Here is a 9,688-nt window from a genome sequence, read left to right as displayed (position 1 = left end):
ATGTCTAGTCATGGTAAGGGTGGAAAAGGCCCAGGGAAGGGAGGGGCCAAGCACCATGGAAAAATGCTGTGCAAAAACCTGGGGATCAGGAAGCCTGCCATCCAGTGTCTGGCCCAGCATGGAGGCATTAGGCCCATCTCTAGCCTCTTCCAAGGGGAGACCGGCAGGGTGCTCCAAGTCTTTCTGATGAACATGATCCAGGATACAGTCACCTGCACAGAGTACGCCAAGCCCAAAGCAGTCACAGCCATGGTAGTCTACAAGATCAAACCCCAGGGATGTACTCTAGGGCTTTGGTGGCTGAGAGTACAGGATCTGCCATACCTCAACATTGAAAAAAAGAGCCCTTTTCAGGGCATCCCGTGAAGTCACATGAAGGGTTGTTGTGCATTGCAGAATTGTTAAATCTGAGTAGGTAAAATTAAATAGCGGTTTGCATAAGGCTGCTGAAAGGTAGATGCATTATTATTTTGCAATGCAATTACATAACTTAATCCTGGAACATTTTGTCACACTAAGGTGTTGAGAAATTGGGGTTTGTTTTTTTTTAACAAAGCAAAAGAAATAGGTCTTCTAAAAAGGGGTACAATAGATGAGCACAAGCAAATGGTGCTGATAAAAAGACTGGCTACCTAAAAAAACAAAAACACACAAACAAAAAAAGAAACATTTATTCATTTTCAGGATCCTATGGGTTGCTTAGGCAATTCTTCTGATATAGGCTGGCTTTTGCTGGTTCCTCCTGAGTCTACTTATGTGTCTGCAGTCAGCTGGCAGCTTGGCTGTTCTAAAATAGCCTCAGCCACCTCATATCTGGTGGCTTGCTCAGTGTCAGCTGGAGCAATAGGGATGATGTAGCCATGTATCCGTATTAACTGTAACCAATCACTTTTCTTACTCATATGACACCATCAGATCCTTGCTAATATCAAGATACATTATTTTGATGGAATTTCCATGTTAAAACAATACCGATTTTTATTTGACCCAGCAGTGTTTCCAGCCCCAGGGGATAGAACAGGATTGATCAAAACCAGAGGTCAGCAAATTTTTTCTGTAATGAGCCAGAAAGTAAATATTTTAGGTTTGTGAACCAAGAGGCAAAATTGAGGATATTATATAGAAACTTAAATAAAAAGAGAGAAAACAAATTTCCACAAAACTTTTATTGATGAAATCCAAAGTGTAATGATAATTGAGCACAATCATTTGTAATTCAGGTCTACTAATGAGAAGAATGGAATTCTTTGTTGGAAGATAATAGTTCATTTAATTGGGATTCAAAGTTTGAATTCCCTGTCATCAAAATCAGTTCCACTTATTCATCTGTTAATGCTGATCTGTAATGTGATTTTATGCATTTCATCTTTGAAAACACCTTTTACACAGATAGATATGGCCAAATACTGATATCAATCTATGAGAGTATGATTTTTTTTTTTTTTTATAAATTTATTTATTTTTGGCTGCGTTGGGTCTTTGTTGCTGCTCGCAGGCTTTCTCTAGTTGTGGTGAGCGGGGGCTACTCTTCGTTGCAGTGTGCGGGCTTCTCACTGTGGTGGCTTCTCTTGTGGAGCGCGGGGTCTAGGCGCGTGGGCTCAGTAATTGTGGCTCACGGGCTCTAGAGCGCAGCCTCAGTAGTTGTGGCACACGGGCTTAGTTGCTCCGCGGCATGTGGGATCTTCCCGGACTAGGGCTCAAACCCGTGTCCCCTGCATTGGCAGGCGGATTCTTAACCACTGCGCCACCAGGGAAGCCCCGAGAGTATGATTTTAATTGAGCATATTTATCACTTGGAAGTAATTTACAGAATTCTATTAGGTTCTTCTCTTGATATTTGCCAATTACCATGTCATTATATTGCAGATTAATCACTTCCAATTGAAGGTTAGGTGGAAGATACTCAGCTGCAAAGTTACATGGATTTTGAAATATGGAAATTTCCTTTCCACATGCATTAAGATCCAAAAATGCTTTTGGAACTGTAGTTTGAGCATAGAGAATATATCTCCTGCAAATTTTTGTGGGAATGAAGATCTTGCTTCTTTTTAAAACTTTGACAGCACAGGAAGTATATTAAACAGCTTGACATTACTTGTGATTCAAGCAGCATCAGTTGTTCTTAAAATGACTTTCCCACAGCATTACATTTGCATATGGGCACTGTCTGCCTTGTAATTTTATATTGAGAAATTGACCAAGTCTGCAGCAAAAGCGAATTTTCAAAACCAGTCAGTGTTCAATAAAAGTGATCGAGGGAAGTTCTCATTTCAAAAAAATTCAGTCTCAGGCCTGAGTTCAAAAATTGCGTTAAAACTACCACTGCTTAGCCATCAAACTGCTGTATAGCAGGGCAAGGCAAAATATTCAGCTTCTATTTTTGACAAAAGTTCACAGAACTGATGATTGTTAAGTCCACCAGAGTAAATGAAGTTTAACATGGAGGCTACTGGTTCAAAAGCACAAGAAATTGAAAAACTTTCTGCAAATGACCCACTGATGAATAAAAAGATTAACCAGAGGCTTTAAATACCTATCATTTCACAAGCCTTATAAATTTGTTCAGGTAAGCCTTCTCTGCTCCACACATATTTTTATCACCATCAGTTGGAACTCATCTTAGCAGATTCCACTTCAGATTGTACTGAATTAAAGCTTTCTCAACTTCTTTGAAAATATTCTCATCTATAGTTGTTCCATGCTGACAATTGATAGAGGCTAATTCTTCAGTCAAACTCAGCATTGACTCCTTGAATAAACAATGTACTGAACGGTATTAGTAACATCTGTCAACTCATCAAGAGACAAGGAAAACCTGTGGAAATCGTTTAATACTTTGTTTTTTAATTAACTGTTGATGTTGCTCCCAGTGTCCCCAACTCTTCAAGGAACTGTTCTCAGTGAAAGGCTACTGGTCTTAAACAAGTTTATTTTCTCCAGAAATATGTCTTTAGCTGCTGCAATCAAACATGACTTAATTAACTCACCATCAGTAAACGGCTTTCCTTGCTCGACTAACATGATTCACTCAGAAATTTACTATGGTTGCAATTTTTTCATTTTTATTTTTGTGGAGAAATTCTGCTGTGATATGTTGCATTTTAAATATGCATATTTTTCTGATCATTGATTTCCTGTGAGTTGGGAACATTGTGATGAATCTGGGAATGTCAATATATAATGTAATCTTTTCACACAGGTATAGTGACTGTACAATAAACACATACTTTGTCAACTATTTTGAAAGCAAAATAATCCATATCCATTGTGCCTTTAAAAGCATGACATAAAAGGTGAGTGATGTCAAAAAAATGGTGCGATAGGAGACCTCAGCGTCCCTTCTCCCACAAAGATCAACAGTTAGACAGTTATCCACAAACAAAAACAGTTCTGGGAGAGCTCTGGGGTCCACCTAAGAAACTTCAGCAACAGGGAACTCCCTGGCAGTCCAGTGGTTAGGACTCTGTGCTTTTATTGCTGAGGGCCTGGGTTCAATCCCTCGTGGGGGAACTAAGATCCCACAAGCTGCACAGCACGACCAAAAAAGAAAAAACAAAAAACAAAAAACAACTTCAGCAACACAGTGGAACAAAAACCTGAAAACAACTGCAAGAAAAGAGAGAAGACAGCTTAACTCTGCCTGCTTCACCCCATCCCCCAAGCCAGCATGGCTCAATGCCAAGGGGAAACTTCCCAACTAGAAAGAGTTTCCTTCAGCAGGAAAGGAAGAGTAAGGTGAGTAACTAGCTTCCCCAGCCTTTTGGGACACTGCACAAACATCCCACTTTAGATTCACCCAACCCAGACCTGAAAAGATGAGACATATAGAGATGGCTAGAAACAAGGAAGAAAAGCAAGGGCTACCAGTAGCAGCCATACAGCTAGAGCAATTACAGTTCAAAGTGACCAGCTTTGCAGATAAACCTGACAGATTTGGCCACAGAAGAAACCAATGGCCCAAACAGCCCCTGAGGAGCCCTGAAGATGTCATCAGCTTTCACCCCACAGATACTCATCTTCACTGACAACAGCCGCCTGAGTCCCTCCCTGCTCCCTTCCCCACCTCTCACCCTACCAGAGCCGGGGGATTGCACTAACTCAGCCCAGGCCTCTGCAGCTATGTGAATGCAGTCTAGACCTCTGAGTTGAACCCCACCACTGTACGTACATTCAGGGTTAGCCCTTCCAGCTGTGCACTTGCATGCCACTGGCCTGATGCCTGTCACTGGGCTCCACTGCAATACATATACCCAGGAGGAGACTGTGCAGCCACAGAAGAGCACATCAATGACCAGAGCCCATGCAGGTGCTTGTGGGACCAGATTAGACCCTGTCTTCTGTCACTGGCCTGTACCACTGCTCTCACCTGCAGCTAAGCCCCTCCAGCTAGGCATCTGCATGCCCCTGGCCCAGCCCCCATCACTGGCCTTCACTGCCATGCACCCATGGCAAGACCCAGCAGCCATGGTAGTACACAACAACAGCTGGCATCCCACAGCTGTCAGTGAGTCCATAGTTGGCCCCAGCCCTTGCTGCCTGCCCTGGCCCCCATCACTACATATGTATCTGCAACTGGTCCTCACCACTACATAGATACCTGCAGCTGGCCCTCTGTAATCAGCACTGACTCTGGTCACCACCACTGCCTGCCCTGATCCCTAGAAATAAACATACTAAAACTAATGGGATGTTACAAAAGCATTTCTAAGGGGGCTGTTTATAGCAATAAATGTCTACGTTAAGAAAAAAGAAAGATATCAAAGAACCTAACTTTACACTTTTAAGGAACTAGAAAAAGAAGAACAAACTAAACCCAATGTTAGCAGAAGGAAATAAATGAGAGACCAGAAAAATAATAGAAAAAGTTAATAAAATGAAGAACTGTTTTTTTAAAGATAAACAAAATTGAAAAACCTTTAGCTAGACAAAGAAAAATTAAGAAAAGAGTTAAATAAATAAAATCAGAAATGAAAGAGGATATATTGCAACTGATACCACAGAAATACAAAAGATCATAAGAGACTGCTATGAACAATTATACACCAACAAACTGGAAAAATTCCTAGAAACCCACTACCTACCAAGACTGAATCATGAAGAAATAGAAAGTCTGAATAGACCAAAGAGTAAGGAGATTGAATCAGTAATCAAAAAACTCGCAAGAAACAAAAAAGCCCAGGACCACGTGGTTTTACTAGTAAATTCTCGCAAACATTTAAAGAAAAATTAATGACAATTTTTCTCAAACTTTTCCAAAATATTTAAAAAGAGGGAACACTAAAAAAATAAAATAAAAGGAGGGAACACTAATAAACACATTTTATGAGGCCAACATTACCCTGATACCAAAACCAGATAAGTAAGGACACTACAAGAAAACTACAGACCAATATCCATAATGAATATAGATACAAAAATTCTCAACAAAATGTTAGCAACAAATTCAACAGCACATAAAAAGATTTTATACCACGATCAATCAGGATTTATCCTTGAGATGCAAGGATAGTTCAACATATATAAATCAATAAATGTGATACACCACATTAATAGAATGAAAGATAAAAATCATATGATCATCTCAATAGATGCAGAAAAAAGTGACAAAATACAACAACATTTCATGATAAAAAATGCTCAACAGGGGCTTCCCTGGTGGCGCAGTGGTTGAGAGTCCACCTGCCGACGCAGGGGATGCAGGTTCGTGACCCGGTCTGGGAAGATCCCACATGCCACGGAGTGGCTGGGTCCGTGAGCCATGGCCGCTGAGCCTGTGCGTTGGGAGCCTGTGCTCTGCAACGGGAGAGGCCACAACAGTGAGGGGCCCGCATACCGCAAAAAAAAAAAAAAAAAGCTCAACAAATCGAGTATACAAGAAACATACCTCAACATAATAAAGGCAATGTATGACAAACCCACAGCTAACATTATATTCAATGGCAAAAAATTAAAAGCTTTTCCTCTATAATCAGGAACAAGCCAGGGATTCTCACTCTCACTCTTATTCAACATAGTACTGGCAGTCCTAGCCAGAGCAATCAGGCAAGAAAAAGAAATAAAAGGCATTCAACTCAAAAAAGAAGCAGCAAAATTATCTTTTTCTGCAGATTATATGATCTGATATGTAGAAAATCCTAATGACACCACCAAAAAAATTGTTAGAACTAATCAATGAATTCAGTAAAGTTGCACAATACAAAATCAACATACAGAATCAGTTGGGCATCTATACACTAACAACAAAACAGCCAAAAAAGAAATAAAGAAAATAATCCCATTCACAATAATATCAAAAACAATAAAGTATTTAGGAATAAATTTAACCAAAAAGGTGAAAGATCTGTACTGAAAACTACAAAACTCTGATGAAAGAATATGAAAAAGACACAAACAAATGGAAAATTATGCCATGCTCGTGGATTGGAAGAATTAATATTGTTAAAATGTCCATACTGGCCAAAGTCATCTTTATTCAATGAAATCCCTATCAAAATTTCAACTGCTTTTTTCACAGAAATAAAAAAAATCCTAATATTTGTATGAAACCACAAAAGATCCCAAATAGCCAAAGCAATCCTGAGAAAGAAGAACAAAGCTAGAGGCATCAGTTTCTGATTTCAAACTACATGGCAAAGCTATAGTAATCAAAAGAGTATGGTACTGGCAGAAAAAAAAGGACACATAAACCAATGCAACAAAATCAAGTGCCTAGAAATAAACCCTTGAATATATGGTCAACTGATATTTGACAAGGGAACCAAGAAAACTTAATGGGTAAACATATTCTCTTTAATAAATGAAGCTGGGGAACCTGGGTAACTACATGCATAAGAATAAAATTGGACCCCTATCTTATACCACTTAAAAGAATAACTCAAAATGGATTAAAGACTTAAACATAAGAACAGAAACTGTAAAACTCCAAGAAGAAAATGGGAAAATCTCTTTAACAGTGGTCTTGGCAATGATTTTTTGGATATGACACCAGAAACACAGCAACAAAAGCAAAAATTAACAAGTGGGATTATATCAAACTGAAAAGCTTCTGCAGAGCAAAAGAAACACTCAACAAAATGAAAAGGCAACCTATGCAATGGGAGAATGTATTTGCAAATCACGTATCTGATAAGGGGTTAATATTCAAACTATGTAAAGAGCTCATATAACTTAATAGCAAAACAAATGGCTATTATCAAAAAGACAAGAGATAACAAGTGTTGGTGAGGGTGTGGAAAAAAGGAGAACATTTGTGCACTGTCGGTGGGAATGCAAATTAGTACAGCCACTATGGAAAATAGTATGGATGTTGCTCAAAAAATTAAAAATAGAACTACCACATGATCCCGCAATCCCACTTCTGGGTACATATACACAGAAAATGAAAACAGGATATTGAAGAGTTATCTGCATTCCCAAGTTCATTGAATCATTATTTACCATAGCCAAGATATGGAAACAATGTAAGTTTCTGTCAAAGGATGAATGGATAAAGAAGTTGTGGTATATGTAAACACAATGGAATATTATTTAGCCATGAGAAAGAAGGAAATTCTGAGAACATGGATGAATCTTGAGGGAATTATGCTAAGTGAAAGAAATCAGGCAGAGAAAGACAAATACTGTATGATCTTACTTATATGTGGAATCTAAAAGAGCCAAACTCATAGAAACAGAGAGTAAAATGGTGGTTACCAGGGATTGTGGGTGTGGGGGAAATGGGAGATATTGGTCACAGGGTACAGATTTCCAGTTATAAGATGAATTAGTTCTAGGGATCTAAAGTACAGCATGGTAATTATAGTTAATCATATTATATAATTGGAAGTTGCTAAGACAGTAGATCTTAAATAGTCTCACCACAAAAAAGAAATAGTAATTATTTAATGTGATAGAGGCATTAGCTGTCTGTGGTGTAATCATTTTGCAATATATAAATGTATCAAATAAATGTATTGCAAACCTTAAACTTACACAATTATATCTCAATATATTTGAGATATATTTGTATATGTATTATGTGTCAATGTATTTGTGTCAATATATCTCAGTAAAGCTAGGGAAAAAAGCATGACATATAAAGCTTACTTTTCTTATTTTGACATGATGGATCTGTACTGTTTTTTTTTTTAACACATTGTAGAGTAGTAGTTTCTTTTTATTTTATTTTATTTATTTATTTTGGGCTGTGTTGGGTCTTCGTTGCTGTGCGCAGGCTTTCTCTAGTTGCGACGAGCAGGGTCTACTCTTCGTTGTGGTGCACGTGATTCTCATTGCGGTGGCTTCTCTTGTTGTGGAGCACAGGCTCTAGGTGCACAGGCTTCAGTAGTTGTGGAACGTGGGCTCAGCAGTTGTGGCGCACAGATTTACTCGCTCCTCAGCATGTGGGATCTTCCCGGACCAGGGCTCGAACCCATGTCCTCTGCATTGGCAGGTAGATTCTTAACCACTGCACCACGAGGGAAGTCCCTGTACTGATATTTTTTTAATGTAAAAATTATTCTCAGCTTGCAGGCTCTACAAAAACAGGTGAAGGTCTAGACTTGACCCACACACTGTATTTTACTTACCCTAACCCAAGCCCATTATGGCTATTTTGTTCCCCTTTGCCAGATACTTTCCCAGACTCCATTATAGCAAGGTGTGGCCATGTGATTCGGTTCTGTCCTATGAGACTTACAGAACTATAAGATTTCTAAAGAATTTTCTTTAACCAGAAAAAGAGGGCATTACAAGGAAGAAGTCATTTGCCCTTGCTCCTGGCTTTTGTATTTGTGGAGAATGTATGCAAAAGTAGCAATTGGTTGGGAAATTGGGATTGACATATATACACTAATATGTATAAAATGGATAACTAATAAAAACCTGCTGTATAAAAAAAGTAGCAATTGGTTCTGTTGCTGCTTCCTTAGCTATGGTCCTGTCCCCATCCCACCTCACCCCAGATTTAGACATAACCCCTCGCTTAGGCACTTACTTAACTCCAGAGAGCTCCCTAGCCCCCTTCTGCCATCTGAGGATAGGACGATAAGTCTGCAACCTGGAGATGGCCCTTACCCTAACCCGATGATGCTGATCTCTGACTTTCAGCTTCCAGAACTGAGAAAAATTAAAATTCTGTTGTTTAAAAGCCACCTAGTCTATGATATTTTATTATAGCAGCCCAAACAGACTAAAACACTAAGGAAAAAATTGTAGTGCTTGTTGATTTCTTCGGTGTAAATACTCTGTGGCTGATTTCAAACGACGAAAGTGATGTCAGTGAACATGGAGTTAGGAAGAAATGTGCACTACTAGTGCACAGGAGCCAGTAGAAGCTGGGTGCAGCGCTCGTAGTGACAACTATGGTGCGGATGTCTGTGTATGTGAGGTGAGTTTTGAGGGGAAGGGAGGACAATTGAGGCACATCACACCTTGAAGAGTTACTGTACTGGGGAGCAGGGCAGGCAGTTCTTGCCCCCTTTTACCCTTGTAGGGAACACAGCTGTTCTCTCCAGCATCTGTCTGATACTATATTTTCTCTCTCCTCTCTGCTTTCTTTCTTTTAATCTCTCCTACTTTTTATTTTTATTACGTGTTGCTACACTAATCTACTTTTGTGAGAGAAAGGTGCCTCCTTTGCAAGAATGGCCAATAGGTGGTGAACCGAGTAGTCACCATACACTCAGGTTCAGAGGTTTGCTCTCCTGCT

The 9,688-nt window shown here is 39.4% G+C and overlaps 1 pseudogene; it reads left to right on the top strand.

Annotated features, from left to right (window-relative positions):
* On the top strand, positions 1–304 carry LOC116755544 (annotated as a pseudogene).
* Positions 305–9,688: the final 9,384 nt, after the last annotated feature.

The sequence above is a fragment of the Phocoena sinus genome, chromosome 6 (genome assembly GCF_008692025.1).
Source record: "Phocoena sinus isolate mPhoSin1 chromosome 6, mPhoSin1.pri, whole genome shotgun sequence".
Taxonomy (NCBI): domain Eukaryota; kingdom Metazoa; phylum Chordata; class Mammalia; order Artiodactyla; family Phocoenidae; genus Phocoena; species Phocoena sinus.
Note: the sequence above shows the minus strand (reverse complement) of the source record. Positions and strands in the feature narration are given on the sequence as shown.